Genomic DNA, 16,335 nt, shown 5'->3' on the forward strand with positions numbered 1-16,335 from the left:
GACCTTTGCAATCACTTGGGGATTGAATCAATGAACAGAGGTATTCCTCTCTGTCTTTCCTCATCTCTGCATATCTGCTTTCCAGTAAAAATAAAGTTAAACTTAAAAGACCCTTGTCCTAGATATTGAACACAAATAATATTAACTTTTTATTAAACCAGTCAAATATATTCACATTTTTTTTACCCTTTCTGCCACCAGAATAGGACCACTGCAAATATTCACTGAAATAACTTAGGAAACCAGTCAAAAATACACTCACAAACTGTTAAGTTTTGTAAGCCACCAACACTTCACCTTCACAAAGATTCTTTCTAGGTACAAATTATCCTCTGACTAAACCAACTTGTGGATGCAAAATGAAACTGTTGTGTATCCCAAGCTCACTACCCTAGGATTTACCTGGGCCTTTGCCAAGGTTTTACTCCCTAGGTAGCCAAGGCTGAGAGAACCCAGAGTACATCAATCATTTCTCTAGATGACATTAATATGTCACCAAGGAATGGAGTTCTGAATTAGCAAAGCTCCAAGGGGCTTAGCTATATTAAACAGAAATGGAACACAATAGATGCCCTCAAGTTTAAGGGCATTAGCTGCCACTCTGAATGGAAACTCCGAATCTACTGCTCTCTTTCGGGGGGAAATGAGTGAACCAGAGGATAAGTTAGTCATGTTTTTTGTTACAGAGTATTTTGAAACTCAGAAAAACAAAAAGAGTATAGTGAGGACCATGTAAGAGTTTCAGTAGAGGATCACAAGTTGAAGATAAATACGTCAGGTTTTGCACACTGCTACCCAAGCCACTGTCTGCTGCCTCCCAGCCTAGTCAGTAGCTGCACACTGCATTTGCACAGAACTGAAACCCAGGCATTCTGATGGAGACACAGGAGTCCCAATGTCATCTTAACCACTGTCACACACACCCACACAGGGCAGGGATGCCTTCCTGTGCTGTGTCAGGTGGCCATTCACTGCTTTTCTCCCATGGCTACGGTTCACAGCAAACAGTGCTTCTAAAGAGCTAATGATCATTTCATGAGATAGAAAAAAAAAAAAAAAGACAATTTACTGAGTTGTAACTTGCAGCAAATAGTGTATGGTGTTGTGATTTTTCAGGGCAGAGAGCAGCACCTGGCATTGAGGCAAGAGTTCTGGACATTCAGAGATTTGCTCCCTGCCTAATGCTCTTTGCTGAGCCTGACTTATTCCCTCTACAACTCATGGGGATATTTAATCCCAATTGTGAGAATTTAAAGGAATGGGTGGCAACATATCAGAAGCCATCAGGTTAAATCAGTAGTGCTGCCTTCACAGCTCCTTCCTCAGTTTCTCCTAGAGAAGCCCCTTTGCGTGAGTCCCCATGCACTCCCTTGGCTCGTCTACAAGGTCGCTGTGCCACCCCAGGCCTCTGCCAAGCACAACGCCAGCACCACATGCTGCCCCTCAACCTTGCAGCAAAACTCGCAGGAAAACAAGGCTGTTTGTTCTAACTGCTGGAGTCTGTGCTGCTCTGGTGTCAGCAACAAGAAAACTGCCCCAGACCCTTAGGAGGAGCTTCACTGGGGACTCAGCTGGGGGCACTGGAGATGCTGTGGCTCAAGTCAAGACCTTTTTTTTTTTTTAAAGATTTTTTTTATTATTATTATTGGAAAGCTGGATATACAGAGAGGAGGAGAGACAGAGAGGAAGATCTTCCATCCGATGTTTCACTCCCCAAGTGAGCCGCAACGGGCCGGTGCGCGCCGATCTGATACCGGAAACCTGGAACCTCTTCCGGGTCTCCCACGCGGGTGCAGGGTCCCAAAGCCTTGTGCTGTCCTCAACTGCTTTCCCAGGCCACAAGCAGGGAGCTGGATGGGAAGTGGAGCTGCCGGGATTAGAACCGGCGCCCATATGGGATCCCGGCATGTTCAAGGCTAGGACCTTAGCCGCCAGGCCACGCTGCCGGGCCCCAAGTCAAGACCTTTAAACAATAAAAAGGAAATCCTGCCCAACATGAAGGTCGAACTGTCCCAGGCACTCTCCCCTCCTCACTGCACAATGGGTTCAACTGGGAGTCCTAGTGTTCAAGGTCAGTGCTGCAGAGTGAGGACCACAAGCTCCCCCTGCTGGCCCCCGCCCGCCCGCCCCGGGGCCTCAGGAGATGCTCTCACACACTCACCCTTCCCAGCTTCTGATGAGTCGGGGGTCCTGCAGAGGCTCCTGCGGGGAGGGAGCTCACAGGGCAGCACTGGCTCAGCCACCTGCGCCTCTCCACCAGCACAACCAGCAACGCGGCTATGGCGGCGCCCACAACAACCGCCCGCCTGCTACCACAGGGCTTCCCGGGCGCGCGTGTTTGGACCGTCCCCACAGACCATGAGCACGTCAGAAAATGCATAGCCAATCAGAAGCACAAGGGGTAAAGGGGCAGTGAGGTAGGATTCTGGAGGCAGGGGGAGTGAGGGGCGGGGCTTCACCTCAGGCTGGAAGGGGCCTCCTCTCTTGCAGCTTGAGCCTTCCAACAGCAGGGGCCGCTGTCGCCTCTCACATCAGTCCACCTCCTGGCCCCTCCTTCCCTCTCTGCTTCAGGATCCTGTTCAAATCTAGAATCCCAAAAATGTGTGACAACAGTCTCAAATTACAAATCACAGAGTATACAATAGATTCCGGTACCTCATTGTAGTGGCTTTTTGACGTTAGGTAATACGCCTTTCAATATACAGAACTGAAAATTCAGTATAAATTAACCTTTTAATCTCACTTCTCTGACAATCATTTCCTTTTCCATATATTTTTAAATTTTCATATTGCTCCGCATTGTTTCTTAGAGGTACATAGTAACTTGATTGTATGTCTTGATCTCGTACCTGGAAATCTTGCTTGATTCTCTCATCAGTTTATGTTTGGTTTGCATAAAAGGGCCATTAGTATATATTGATAATTCTGCCACTATGCTACAATATATTAATCAATAAATTATTGTAGTAATATATTTTGATAATTCTTCCACTATGCTACCATTTCCTATCTGTGTTTAAATTCACAGATAGGAAATTGTGATTATATATTCACAATAATACTTAAGAGACCAAGTGAGAATGCTTGTCAAAATTTCATCCGAAGAAAGAATTTCAAGTGTTATATGTGGTAAACATTGTGTTTGTGTTCCTGTTTATGAAATACATGTATTTCAGTGACTTGGTTTCCACAATTTGTGGCTTTTGGTTTCTGCTTTAAAATAGCTTACTCGTAAATATTTCAGAAAATTCTGTTCTAATCTAATGAAAGCTTACATGTTTTATGAAGGATGATGTTGTTCATATTCCTGAAATTGATTATTTACATGGTGTTTCCTTTTTAATGACTTGTACTGATTTTTTATAAGATTCATTTATTTTTCTATAGCACCCAACAATAAGAATGAGAATGAGTGAGGGCTGGTCAGGAAAGGCCACTGTTCCTGCTAGGACAGGAGGTAGACTAAGCAGGGCTGGGCCTGGACCCACTGGTGTGCGTGAGATCTGCCAGGGAGGGGTTCTGATGCAGGAGCTTGGGGAACGCCTCTGTAGGAACACAGTCCCTACAGGTAAGCCTAAGAACTAAGACAGGAAGCAACCCAGACCAGGCCATGTTAGGATACCCACTGGCATGCATTTGGCTTGGGTCAGGGGTTGAGCCAGGCTGTCAGATCTGAGAACCAGAATCATGTGTGGGACATGCTGGTTAGGGCTGCAATATCAGCTAGTTCACATTAGGGATGGTAGTAGGGAACTGGTTGGGCTGGCCTAGTCTGTATTCCCCACAGCATGAGCTGGAACTGGGGATCAGTCAGGCCTGGTCAGACTAAAACATCCACTGACTAATGCGAAGGTGAGGTGGGCCATGCCAGTCTGGGCCACAGTGCTCAACCAGCACATGTGAGCCCCAGGGGGGTCAGGAGAGGGGTGAGCCCTGTAGGAGGACTGAGAGGGGCTCCCATGCTGGACCACTCCTCCCACTGGTGAGCCTAAGAGCTGGGATGGTGGCAGACCAGACCTGGCAGGGCTACAACACCTGTTTGCCTCATGTGAGCTGAATCAGTGGAAAGCCAGGCTTGACTGAATGTACGTAGTGGTGTATGCATAAGCCAGAGTGGGTGTGGGTTGGCTGGGCTTAACCCCAGCACCAACTGGCAAATTCTGTCAAGTTTAATTGCAGAAACACCTGGAGAGTACAAGACCCGAAAGTGGGAGAAGGTCCAGTAGGGAAACAGTGGGCACTTCCCTCTTGGGTTGCCACTCCCAGTGGGGAGCATGAGAACCAGGACTAGGGCAGGCATGGCTAGACAGAGTGGCACCTGCAAGCACTGGATAGTCTCTACTGAATAGTAGCACTGGATTGGATAGTGGGACTCTTTGGAACAAACTAGCCTTAGGTGCCCATTGACATAAACAAGAGCTGAATGGCATGGGGAATAGACTGAATCAGTCTGCTGTACATACCAGCAAGCATGGGAACCAGGGCAGGGGCAGGCCTGGTGGGGGTTATTGTAGATCTCTCTGACTAGGCTGCAGCTGCTGCTGGTTTATATGAAGGCCGAGTGTGTGCGGGGCAGGACAGGGCTGTGCTGCAACACCCATTGATTTCAATAGAAACCTTGGGTGGAGACAGAACTGACCCAGCAATTGCAACCACCAGTGTGTGCATTTGTGGATTTGGATGACAGATTCTGCCAGACCTGTATTAGCAAGCACACACAGGAGCAGGTCTGGGATTACCCCAAATGAGGTTTCTTTGTGGATCCCCTCCCCTCGACAACTCAATGAATGGATTCAGAACTCCAATCACAGAGAGAATTAGAGGTTGTATGGTCTGACTGTGAAGCTCAAATATATATGTCTGTATTCCTTACCCTCTGTTCAGTGCTTGGGTGGGACAATAAAGATGCTAATTCTAAGATGCTTTGCATTTCTAATTGTGTAGTATCAAGAGTTTCAGGAGAGGTAAGGCCTAGCAGTGATGGAATGTGGGCAGAGGAGCCAGGGAGAAGTGAATGTCTGCAGCTTTGTAAGTGTGCCCAGATTACTTGTTGTGTGTCTCTTAGGATAACTTACGTTGCTGGGGAAGCTGGGACATAGATCTTCAGTTTAATGGATAGACTTCAGAGTAATGACCTTTTGTTCCTCTTGGGGTTTTGATGGACTGCACTGCTGTATGGATTTGTGATGTGTTCTTTCTAGTAGGCCCTGTTATCACCAAGCTCAGTTAATAAAGACTGCTTAATAAACCCTAGATGTGTCCGGAGTGATCTCACTCAAATCCCACAACGAACATAATAGCTAGCCTCTAGTACCCTATGAACGTTTGTGTATGATTAAATTTATCTTTTTAAAAAATATTTATTTTATCTTTATTGCAATGTCAGATTTACAGAGAGGAGAAGAGACAAAGAGGAAGCTCTTCTGTCCATTGACTCACTCCCCAAGTGGCCACAATGGCCAGAACTGTGCCCATCTGAAGCCAAGAGTCTGGAGCCTCTTCTGAATTTCTCACATGGGTGCAGTGTCCCAAGGCTTTGGGCCATCTTCAACTGATTTCCAGGCCACAAGCAGTGCTTTCCCTGGATGGAAAGCAGGGCTGACAGGATTAGGACAGGTGCCCATATAGGTTCCCGGCATGAGTAAGGCAAGGACTTCAGCCACTAGGCAACTGCACTGGGACCTAGATATAACTTTTAATGTAATCTGTGAAAAATGTGGCAGGGCTAGGGCCTGGCAGCATGGCCTAGCGGCTAAAGTCCTCGCCTTGAACGCGCTGGGATCCCACATGGGCGCCGGTTCTAATCCCGGCAGCTCCACTTCCCATCCAGCTTCCTGCTTGTGGGAAAGCAGTCGAAGACGGCCCAAGGATTTGGGACCCTGCACCCACGTGGGAGACCTGGAAGAGGTTCCAGGTTCCCGGCATCGGATCGGCGCGCATCTGCCTGTTGCGGCTCACTTGGGGAGTGAAACATCGGACGGAGGATCTTCCTCTCTGTCTCTCCTCCTCTTTGTATATCTGACTTTGTAATAAAAATAAATCTTTAAAAAAAAAAAAAAAGAAAAATGTGGCAGGGCTAGAGGAACGTGGATGCAAATTAAGCCTATATTACAAAACATTAGACAATTATAATCTCTCCCAAGCTAGTATGTAATGAGTTTTCAGTTGGAAATCAAAATTTGAATACTTGAGGGTTAGAACTTACAAGTGAAAAAAAATTGTCAGGTTTCAACCTTTGGCCTAGTAAACATTTGACCTCGGCACTTTAGTTTAAGTTGACATGTTTAAGTCACAAATTTTGAAATAATTGAACTCAACACAGTGGAACACGTGAAATTGTATTTGCTGTAAAATTGCAATCCACCAATTAGAAGACATGCAAAGAAACAGTGAGGGATTAGCATGTAGCATTAGAAAATAAACTCACCACAGGGCAGGTAAATGTATGTCAACTTTAAAGTATCCCTGGAGGGCCTGGTGTGAAGGCCTAGTGGCTGAAGTCCTCAACTTGAATGTACCAGGATCCCATAAGGGCACCAGTTCCAACCCCAGCAGCCCCAATTCCCATCCAGCTCCCTGCTTGTGGCCTGGGAGAGCAGTCAAGGATGGCCCAAAGCCTTGAGATCCTGTACCCATGTGGGAGACCTAGAGGAAGTTCCTGGCTCCTGACTTTGGACTGGCTCAGCACCAGTCATTGCAACCACTTGGGGAGTGAATCCGTGGAGAGAAGATGTTCCTCTCTGTCTCTTCTCCTCTCTGTATATCTGACTTCACAATAAAAATAAGTAAATAAAAAAAATTGTCCATGGAGTTGCTTTTTTGTCTAGCATTACAATTGTAATTTATGAAAAAAAAGTATTTTGAGAAACTTTCAGAATTGTAAATCATTATCTAAACTTATTTGACTTCTGAAAATGCTACAGTAGTTTTGCATACAAGTGTTAGATTAAAAAAAATTATACTTTCCCCAATCGTTGTAAACCTTGAGAGACTATGGAAGACATTCAGCCTGGAACATAAAGCACAGCATGAAAAACATTTCATTACAAGACTTATCTTCATCATTGCATAGATTGCAAAAGATTTAAACTGGTTGTTAGTTATAATAATCCAGCAGTTTGTGGTATTCTAGTAAGACTTTATACAACTTTACACCTTAGGGCAGAGGCAAGTAATGAACTTGTTCTATAGTTTTAACAAGCCATGTATCGACAGCTGGTGTATGAAAGAAACTTAAGTAAATGAGTAGAGAAATCCCTAAGGATTTAGTAAATGAGGAGGACATGAACATTGCCTCAGAGCAATGAGGCCTAGCAAACACTGAAGAGAAAGAGGGAAAACATGCCCTGTTGAGAGCCTGGTCAGTGGTACAGACTGAGCCAGGACAGGCTAACTAACTTTTACCTACATGTACAAAGCTTCCGGATTTGTCTTTTTCTGTCACCTGAGCTGATCTGAGGCCCTTATGGTGACTGTAAGAGAGGGAAGGGGTCCAAAACTAGAACTAAGGACACAGAAATTTGCTTTCCTTTGCCCAGAGGGAAACTTAATCTCCCCTTCCACTATGAGAACCACCCGGGGCTTGGTGCTGATCTGAGGTGTCACCAAAGCCTAGGGACGGCCTTGAACCTGCAGAGGTTCCTGAGATGCACCTGTCCCATGTGGGAGATCCAATAGGAAATGGCTGACCCCGAAGTTCTTGGCCTTTGAGGACAGTCAAATCTCCAAGGACCTCCTTAGCAAGTGGAACATGGTGCTGGGAATACTTTCTGACAATCCTTGGCAAAGTGTCCACTGCTTCTGCAGTGAAAAGAGCTTGGGAGGCTTCCAGAGGTCTCACTGGGACCAGGAGTATACACCTCTCTTATCCTCCTGCTCTGCCACGGGATCCCCTCCTGATCTCTGTGATAAAAAGCAAACAGACAAACAAACAAACAACAACAAAACAAAAACATGGTGGCCACCTTTCAGAGGTTGCCCAGGGTGCTCTCAGGTCCCATTGCAAAGAATCTGTGATCTCTACATCACCTGTTCTTCTCTACACAGTTAGGATCTAATGGAATATACTTAAAGTCTTCCTCGAACATTTTAGTAAGGTGGGGGATTATTCTATGCCCCCAATCTATCACGGATTTATTTAAATCCAAAAGAAAAGATTTAGCTTAGTAAACTTCATTTTTAGCATTTTTATCTATAAGTCAGTTAAAACAGACCACATAGCTAACATTTTTACCTACTAGTCAATTAAAGATATCAAATAGCTTGCCACATACACATGTAGATGTATACCAGGTAACACACATTACAAAATGATACAGTATTTGTAACAGCTTTCTAAAAATCTGTTAAGTGTTTTAAATTTACCAGTTATTTACAATTACACCTTGCTCTTCATAACCTGAGTTAACGATACTTTCCGTTGGAATCTGTAGCTTACTGTTTAACTTTCTTTTTTTTTTAAAGTAAACATTTGAACTGATTTTTTTAAAAATTTTTTAAACACCTTTATTTGCTTTAAAAATATAAGACTTCTTGTACAATAAAGCATAAGCATGTTTCATCTACAAAGTCAGAATATCTTCCTCATGGAACACGCAGGAAGAAAGGAAAAACACACACATGGCCAAGTAGTCACAGATTACCTCTAAAATAATTAAGACTTTTGGCCAGAAAAATTAATCTTTTGAAAACAAAAGTATAACAATAACAAAAAGCCATATTTCACACCTGGTACTAACAGTAAACATTCATAGTACAAAATTATCTGTTAAAATCAAATTCCTATATATTGAAAGTGTTAATATCATCAAAATACCCATCGTACTTAAAGCAATTTACAAGCTTATTGCAATCTCAAAATACCAAAGACATTTTTTTTCTCATATCTAGAACATTTTTTTAACTATTTTTCGGATTGACATCATTTCATAACAGCCACATCAATCACAGCATGAATAACAGCAGCAACAACGTCAACAACAAATTGTAGCACCTTGATTAAGCAATGTGCCACTGAGTAGGCAGCACATGCTTAACTAAAAGCTTACTGTTTAACTTTCAACTTTATCACCAATGAATGCATTAGGTCTGTTGGAACCTAGAAAATGAAGCACCCATGATTAGAACTCTATGAAACAGACATCTACATTTCACACAGCACTGTGAAATTGACGATAGAACTTTACACACACTTGTACTCTTCTTTTTAAAGATTTATTTATTTTTATTTAAAGTCAGATATACAGAGAGGATGAGAGATAGAGAGGAAGATCTTCCATCTGTTGATTCACTTCCCAAGAGAGCGCAATGGCCGGTGCTGCACCGATCCGAAGCCAGGAACCAGGAACTTCCTTCCGGGTCTCCCACACAGCTGCAGGGTTCCAAAGCATTGGGCCATCCTCGACTGGTTTCCCAGGCCACAAGTTGAGAACCCTATCAGCTAGGCCTTGCTGCTGGGCCCACACACTTGTACTCCTTAGGCCTCTAGGCCATTCTCACTAAGATAACAATTGTGACAAATAATGCAATAAGATCATTAGACCTGTGTGATGTTTGGACATTTGTACTAGTAGCAGCTTGTTATATTATCATTTCTTTTTTTTTCTTTTAAGATTTACTTTATTTACTTTAGTTTATTTTCATTACAAAGTCAGATATACAGAGAGGAGGAAAGACAGAGAGGAAGATCTTCCATCCGATGATTCATTCCCCAAGTGAGTGCAACGGCCGGTGCTGTGCCAATCCGAAGCCAGGAGCCAGGAACTCTTCTGGGTCTCCCACATGGGTGCAGGGTCCCAAGGCTTTGGGCCATCCTATACTGCTTTCCCAGGCCACAAGCAGGGAGCTGGAGGGGATTTGGGGCTCCTGGGATTAGAACCAGTGCCCATATAGGATCCTGGCACTTCCATGGTAAGGACTTTAGCTGCTTGGCCATGGCGCCGGCCCCACGTTAACCTTTCATGATTATATCCTAAGGTTGTACCACTTAACATCTTGACAGTATCTCTTAATATGATCTGAATAGCCGAATCAATGGTCATCCCCACAACATTAGGGATAAATCCTTTGACATTCCCAGCAGGCCTCCTTGGGAATACCAAAGTCCACAAATTTCAAACTTCTGAGCTTTTAAATGACTTTCATAGATGCCAAAAAGGCTTAAAATTTCTGGTTGGAATAGGCACAATATTGATGAACTGATCATTGACACAGTGATTGCTCAAATAATTCCAACCCAATGGAAGACTGGGAAAACAAAGATTCCTTAATAGAACAAAAACTATACATGTGGCTTGTCACCAAGCCAAACCAACAAAAACACTTGTAAGAGGGCTATCACGTTGGTTCATCCCACACCTTGAAGCAACTTGAGTCAGAAATGAAACTTACTGGAGCTAGCTAGCTACAGCATTTGAGTCACCAATAGAAAGAAAATCACTTAAAAGGAAATGTCTAAAAACTTGCCTTTGACAAAGGATCGGTTTCTAACTCCATGTACCAAAAACAAATATTTAGAAAATGCTTGGGGCTGCGGGAGAGGACGTCTAGCTCGGATCCCGAACCCAGTCCGCCATGTGCCCATGGCTCATGGCGGGCTGGGCCCGGACATGCCTGGGTGCGGCCTGCTTCCTTCTGGGGTGAGTACGCCGAGGGGGGAGGCCTCCGTGACTGGGCATGTCCGGGACCCACCCAACACCCTCATTGGGTGGTGGGTGAACGGGATTGGGGAGGGGCGCAACCTCGGGCCTGCAGGATTTAACTTCCGGCTGCCAGAGGCGAGCCGAGGGCTGCGGGAGAGGACGTCTAGCTCGGATCCCGAACCCAGTCCGCCATGTGCCCATGGCTCATGGCGGGCTGGGCCCGGACATGCCTGGGTGCGGCCTGCTTCCTTCTGGGGTGAGTACGCCGAGGGGGGAGGCCTCCGTGACTGGGCATGTCCGGGACCCACCCAACACCCTCATTGGGTGGTGGGTGAACGGGATTGGGGAGGGGCGCAACCTCGGGCCTGCAGGATTTAACTTCCGGCTGCCAGAGGCGAGCCGAGGGCTGCGGGAGAGGACGTCTAGCTCGGATCCCGAACCCAGTCCGCCATGTGCCCATGGCTCATGGCGGGCTGGGCCCGACATGCCTGGGTGCGGCCTGCTTCCTTCTGGGGTGAGTACGCCGAGGGGGGAGGCCTCCGTGACTGGGCATGTCCGGGACCCACCCAACACCCTCATTGGGTGGTGGGTGAACGGGATTGGGGAGGGGCGCAACCTCGGGCCTGCAGGATTTAACTTCCGGCTGCCAGAGGCGAGCCGAGGGCTGCGGGAGAGGACGTCTAGCTCGGATCCCGAACCCAGTCCGCCATGTGCCCATGGCTCATGGCGGGCTGGGCCCGGACATGCCTGGGTGCGGCCTGCTTCCTTCTGGGGTGAGTACGCCGAGGGGGGAGGCCTCCGTGACTGGGCATGTCCGGGACCCACCCAACACCCTCATTGGGTGGTGGGTGAACGGGATTGGGGAGGGGCGCAACCTCGGGCCTGCAGGATTTAACTTCCGGCTGCCAGAGGCGAGCCGAGGGCTGCGGGAGAGGACGTCTAGCTCGGATCCCGAACCCAGTCCGCCATGTGCCCATGGCTCATGGCGGGCTGGGCCCGGACATGCCTGGGTGCGGCCTGCTTCCTTCTGGGGTGAGTACGCCGAGGGGGGAGGCCTCCGTGACTGGGCATGTCCGGGACCCACCCAACACCCTCATTGGGTGGTGGGTGAACGGGATTGGGGAGGGGCGCAACCTCGGGCCTGCAGGATTTAACTTCCGGCTGCCAGAGGCGAGCCGAGGGCTGCGGGAGAGGACGTCTAGCTCGGATCCCGAACCCAGTCCGCCATGTGCCCATGGCTCATGGCGGGCTGGGCCCGGACATGCCTGGGTGCGGCCTGCTTCCTTCTGGGGTGAGTACGCCGAGGGGGGAGGCCTCCGTGACTGGGCATGTCCGGGACCCACCCAACACCCTCATTGGGTGGTGGGTGAACGGGATTGGGGAGGGGCGCAACCTCGGGCCTGCAGGATTTAACTTCCGGCTGCCAGAGGCGAGCCGAGGGCTGCGGGAGAGGACGTCTAGCTCGGATCCCGAACCCAGTCCGCCATGTGCCCATGGCTCATGGCGGGCTGGGCCCGGACATGCCTGGGTGCGGCCTGCTTCCTTCTGGGGTGAGTACGCCGAGGGGGGAGGCCTCCGTGACTGGGCATGTCCGGGACCCACCCAACACCCTCATTGGGTGGTGGGTGAACGGGATTGGGGAGGGGCGCAACCTCGGGCCTGCAGGATTTAACTTCCGGCTGCCAGAGGCGAGCCGAGGGCTGCGGGAGAGGACGTCTAGCTCGGATCCCGAACCCAGTCCGCCATGTGCCCATGGCTCATGGCGGGCTGGGCCCGGACATGCCTGGGTGCGGCCTGCTTCCTTCTGGGGTGAGTACGCCGAGGGGGGAGGCCTCCGTGACTGGGCATGTCCGGGACCCACCCAACACCCTCATTGGGTGGTGGGTGAACGGGATTGGGGAGGGGCGCAACCTCGGGCCTGCAGGATTTAACTTCCGGCTGCCAGAGGCGAGCCGAGGGCTGCGGGAGAGGACGTCTAGCTCGGATCCCGAACCCAGTCCGCCATGTGCCCATGGCTCATGGCGGGCTGGGCCCGGACATGCCTGGGTGCGGCCTGCTTCCTTCTGGGGTGAGTACGCCGAGGGGGGAGGCCTCCGTGACTGGGCATGTCCGGGACCCACCCAACACCCTCATTGGGTGGTGGGTGAACGGGATTGGGGAGGGGCGCAACCTCGGGCCTGCAGGATTTAACTTCCGGCTGCCAGAGGCGAGCCGAGGGCTGCGGGAGAGGACGTCTAGCTCGGATCCCGAACCCAGTCCGCCATGTGCCCATGGCTCATGGCGGGCTGGGCCCGGACATGCCTGGGTGCGGCCTGCTTCCTTCTGGGGTGAGTACGCCGAGGGGGGAGGCCTCCGTGACTGGGCATGTCCGGGACCCACCCAACACCCTCATTGGGTGGTGGGTGAACGGGATTGGGGAGGGGCGCAACCTCGGGCCTGCAGGATTTAACTTCCGGCTGCCAGAGGCGAGCCGAGGGCTGCGGGAGAGGACGTCTAGCTCGGATCCCGAACCCAGTCCGCCATGTGCCCATGGCTCATGGCGGGCTGGGCCCGGACATGCCTGGGTGCGGCCTGCTTCCTTCTGGGGTGAGTACGCCGAGGGGGGAGGCCTCCGTGACTGGGCATGTCCGGGACCCACCCAACACCCTCATTGGGTGGTGGGTGAACGGGATTGGGGAGGGGCGCAACCTCGGGCCTGCAGGATTTAACTTCCGGCTGCCAGAGGCGAGCCGAGGGCTGCGGGAGAGGACGTCTAGCTCGGATCCCGAACCCAGTCCGCCATGTGCCCATGGCTCATGGCGGGCTGGGCCCGGACATGCCTGGGTGCGGCCTGCTTCCTTCTGGGGTGAGTACGCCGAGGGGGGAGGCCTCCGTGACTGGGCATGTCCGGGACCCACCCAACACCCTCATTGGGTGGTGGGTGAACGGGATTGGGGAGGGGCGCAACCTCGGGCCTGCAGGATTTAACTTCCGGCTGCCAGAGGCGAGCCGAGGGCTGCGGGAGAGGACGTCTAGCTCGGATCCCGAACCCAGTCCGCCATGTGCCCATGGCTCATGGCGGGCTGGGCCCGGACATGCCTGGGTGCGGCCTGCTTCCTTCTGGGGTGAGTACGCCGAGGGGGGAGGCCTCCGTGACTGGGCATGTCCGGGACCCACCCAACACCCTCATTGGGTGGTGGGTGAACGGGATTGGGGAGGGGCGCAACCTCGGGCCTGCAGGATTTAACTTCCGGCTGCCAGAGGCGAGCCGAGGGCTGCGGGAGAGGACGTCTAGCTCGGATCCCGAACCCAGTCCGCCATGTGCCCATGGCTCATGGCGGGCTGGGCCCGGACATGCCTGGGTGCGGCCTGCTTCCTTCTGGGGTGAGTACGCCGAGGGGGGAGGCCTCCGTGACTGGGCATGTCCGGGACCCACCCAACACCCTCATTGGGTGGTGGGTGAACGGGATTGGGGAGGGGCGCAACCTCGGGCCTGCAGGATTTAACTTCCGGCTGCCAGAGGCGAGCCGAGGGCTGCGGGAGAGGACGTCTAGCTCGGATCCCGAACCCAGTCCGCCATGTGCCCATGGCTCATGGCGGGCTGGGCCCGGACATGCCTGGGTGCGGCCTGCTTCCTTCTGGGGTGAGTACGCCGAGGGGGGAGGCCTCCGTGACTGGGCATGTCCGGGACCCACCCAACACCCTCATTGGGTGGTGGGTGAACGGGATTGGGGAGGGGCGCAACCTCGGGCCTGCAGGATTTAACTTCCGGCTGCCAGAGGCGAGCCGAGGGCTGCGGGAGAGGACGTCTAGCTCGGATCCCGAACCCAGTCCGCCATGTGCCCATGGCTCATGGCGGGCTGGGCCCGGACATGCCTGGGTGCGGCCTGCTTCCTTCTGGGGTGAGTACGCCGAGGGGGGAGGCCTCCGTGACTGGGCATGTCCGGGACCCACCCAACACCCTCATTGGGTGGTGGGTGAACGGGATTGGGGAGGGGCGCAACCTCGGGCCTGCAGGATTTAACTTCCGGCTGCCAGAGGCGAGCCGAGGGCTGCGGGAGAGGACGTCTAGCTCGGATCCCGAACCCAGTCCGCCATGTGCCCATGGCTCATGGCGGGCTGGGCCCGGACATGCCTGGGTGCGGCCTGCTTCCTTCTGGGGTGAGTACGCCGAGGGGGGAGGCCTCCGTGACTGGGCATGTCCGGGACCCACCCAACACCCTCATTGGGTGGTGGGTGAACGGGATTGGGGAGGGGCGCAACCTCGGGCCTGCAGGATTTAACTTCCGGCTGCCAGAGGCGAGCCGAGGGCTGCGGGAGAGGACGTCTAGCTCGGATCCCGAACCCAGTCCGCCATGTGCCCATGGCTCATGGCGGGCTGGGCCCGGACATGCCTGGGTGCGGCCTGCTTCCTTCTGGGGTGAGTACGCCGAGGGGGGAGGCCTCCGTGACTGGGCATGTCCGGGACCCACCCAACACCCTCATTGGGTGGTGGGTGAACGGGATTGGGGAGGGGCGCAACCTCGGGCCTGCAGGATTTAACTTCCGGCTGCCAGAGGCGAGCCGAGGGCTGCGGGAGAGGACGTCTAGCTCGGATCCCGAACCCAGTCCGCCATGTGCCCATGGCTCATGGCGGGCTGGGCCCGGACATGCCTGGGTGCGGCCTGCTTCCTTCTGGGGTGAGTACGCCGAGGGGGGAGGCCTCCGTGACTGGGCATGTCCGGGACCCACCCAACACCCTCATTGGGTGGTGGTGTGAACGGGATTGGGGAGGGGCGCAACCTCGGGCCTGCAGGATTTAACTTCCGGCTGCCAGAGGCGAGCCGAGGGCTGCGGGAGAGGACGTCTAGCTCGGATCCCGAACCCAGTCCGCCATGTGCCCATGGCTCATGGCGGGCTGGGCCCGGACATGCCTGGGTGCGGCCTGCTTCCTTCTGGGGTGAGTACGCCGAGGGGGGAGGCCTCCGTGACTGGGCATGTCCGGGACCCACCCAACACCCTCATTGGGTGGTGGGTGAACGGGATTGGGGAGGGGCGCAACCTCGGGCCTGCAGGATTTAACTTCCGGCTGCCAGAGGCGAGCCGAGGGCTGCGGGAGAGGACGTCTAGCTCGGATCCCGAACCCAGTCCGCCATGTGCCCATGGCTCATGGCGGGCTGGGCCCGGACATGCCTGGGTGCGGCCTGCTTCCTTCTGGGGTGAGTACGCCGAGGGGGGAGGCCTCCGTGACTGGGCATGTCCGGGACCCACCCAACACCCTCATTGGGTGGTGGGTGAACGGGATTGGGGAGGGGCGCAACCTCGGGCCTGCAGGATTTAACTTCCGGCTGCCAGAGGCGAGCCGAGGGCTGCGGGAGAGGACGTCTAGCTCGGATCCCGAACCCAGTCCGCCATGTGCCCATGGCTCATGGCGGGCTGGGCCCGGACATGCCTGGGTGCGGCCTGCTTCCTTCTGGGGTGAGTACGCCGAGGGGGGAGGCCTCCGTGACTGGGCATGTCCGGGACCCACCCAACACCCTCATTGGGTGGTGGGTGAACGGGATTGGGGAGGGGCGCAACCTCGGGCCTGCAGGATTTAACTTCCGGCTGCCAGAGGCGAGCCGAGGGCTGCGGGAGAGGACGTCTAGCTCGGATCCCGAACCCAGTCCGCCATGTGCCCATGGCTCATGGCGGGCTGGGCCCGGACATGCCTGGGTGCGGCCTGCTTCCTTCTGGG

At 52.5% G+C, this 16,335-nt stretch overlaps 1 long non-coding RNA gene across 1 annotated transcript in view; it reads right to left on the minus strand.

Annotated features, from left to right (window-relative positions):
- LOC131482501 (uncharacterized) overlaps positions 1-2,319 on the minus strand; it is a 31,084-nt gene extending 28,765 nt beyond the window's left edge. Inside the window, exon 1 of the long non-coding RNA XR_009247051.1 lies at positions 2,162-2,319. This is a non-coding gene — a long non-coding RNA (uncharacterized LOC131482501). The remainder of the gene's footprint in view (positions 1-2,161) is intronic.
- Between the last annotated feature and the right edge of the window lie 14,016 nt (positions 2,320-16,335).

The sequence above is a fragment of the Ochotona princeps genome, chromosome 18, assembly GCF_030435755.1.
Source record: "Ochotona princeps isolate mOchPri1 chromosome 18, mOchPri1.hap1, whole genome shotgun sequence".
Taxonomy (NCBI): domain Eukaryota; kingdom Metazoa; phylum Chordata; class Mammalia; order Lagomorpha; family Ochotonidae; genus Ochotona; species Ochotona princeps.